Raw genomic sequence first — 2,070 nt, 5'->3', positions numbered from 1 at the left:
TGATTAACCATACGTCCCAATTGAAAAATAAATACTTGTTTCAAAATAGAATATATTACAATATTTAAAAATAATATATCCTAGACTGACAAATCATCTCCGTTCAGAATCGTTTTTCGTATACAATGATATAATATACATTGGATTCAAATTTAATTCCATCCATTACAGTAACCCACTTGTAACCTACTGTACAGCAGAGCGACATCCACGACTTACCCGCCTTTTTTAATAATAACTTTCAAATTAATTTACAAAATACCAAGGGGGCACTGCCCCCGTTAAATTTTTTGAGGGGGGCAATTGCCCCGTCTCGCTCCCCCCAGTTTACGCCTATGCCCCAAAGTACCAACTAGATTCACTTTCCAATCATAAAAGTTACTGTTGAAGAAAATCGAAGCAGTTTAACTGTCCTAAAAGGTGATGACAGACACAAAAATAAATAAAAAAAAAATTAAAAAAAAAACACACATCATTGTAAAATCAAGACATTCATCGTTCCACTCAGAATCTAAAATAACAATACGTAATATTCAACAATACGTATTTATTAAAAAAAAAAGAAAATTTAGCCTTGTAAGAAAGTATGAATATATATATATATATAAAAAATACGCACAATGAGTATCCATGTGAACTCTTTTTGTACCTAGGTATCGATATGTTTGACGTTACACGCTTTTTAAAATTAAACATAAATAATATATGATTTTTCAAATTCAACTTCCTTAACAAAAAATTGTGCATAGACAAGGAAAAAAAGTCTCTACTTTTCAGATAAAAGCATTGAATGTAGATCATAAAATTTCATATAATTCATCACTAATTGTATTCGCAGGTATAATTTTTATTGTGGTCTAAAATGTCCAAACCAATATTATGATTATTATTGTTATATTTTATATTAATTAAGGAACAATTCATTTAAATTTGAATATACCTATTATAATTTTAGTAGTACTTTCTTGATTATTTATCTATTTAAAATGTAAACGTAGTTTTATGCTTTTATAAAAACGAATTATTAAATTTTATAACGATTTTTTTAAATTAACTAATTATAATTTTGTCTTTAAGTAATAGCAGTCTATAGGTAGGCACCTATACATTGTTAAAAATTAAATTAATACGTTCTAAAACTATTATTATTTATTTACTACAATCATTCATCTATAAAATATTGTATATGTTATTAGTAGGTATAAAGATTTTCATCGATAAGGTTACAATAGTTTAATATACTACATTACAATGAAATTGTTTCATAAATAAATTGTATATACCCTATTAATAGAATACAACTATATAACGTATATACCTAGTTATAATATTAATACTCTTAATTTTTATCATAAGATTATGAACAAAAATTGCATATTTTTTTACCGTATTTAGTATTTAATAACAATTTTACCCCTGAAGGTTGTATTGTAATAGTCTTATAACTTTTTTATGCATTTTATTTCTTTATTTGTAATTTCAAATATTTTTAAAAACGTCTAATTAAATGTTGATTAGATCAGGGGGGGGATTAATTAACCACGTCCCATCATAATATTAAATATTTATTTCCTGGCCACAAGAGAAGTCTATTTTATTTTAGTATTTACATTAATATTTTAAACTTACGAAAAAATAAAATATTCAGTAGGTACCTATGTTTAATCATATTTTGTCTATGGCCTGCCGAAAGTTTGGTCACCACTGGTTAAGTTTAAAATGTTAAGTAACATTTTATGTGTTGTTGATAATTTGGTAATGTTTGGATTTGGTAATGAATATATTATACAATTTAAAATAGTATTGTAACGAGCCTACAACTGCAATCTACTTATGGAAGTATGGAAATAAATTACGAAAAATGAATAGTAATACTTGTATTTATTTACTCTTTAAATAATTAATATTTAATCAAAAAATGGCTAAGTCCAAATAAATGAATAATATAACTGTGGGTCAGCGAGATGTGACTATGTATTTTAGTTAAACTGTTCTTCTTGGGTCGTGTTGCTCGTCTGATGGATGCTTGTCCATCAGCTCTCCTCGATGGGTATTTGTCCCTGTCCCTTC

Source organism: Acyrthosiphon pisum, chromosome X, assembly GCF_005508785.2.
Source record: "Acyrthosiphon pisum isolate AL4f chromosome X, pea_aphid_22Mar2018_4r6ur, whole genome shotgun sequence".
NCBI lineage: Eukaryota > Metazoa > Arthropoda > Insecta > Hemiptera > Aphididae > Acyrthosiphon > Acyrthosiphon pisum.
The sequence above is the reverse complement of the archived record's forward strand: the minus strand, read 5'-3'. Positions refer to the sequence as shown.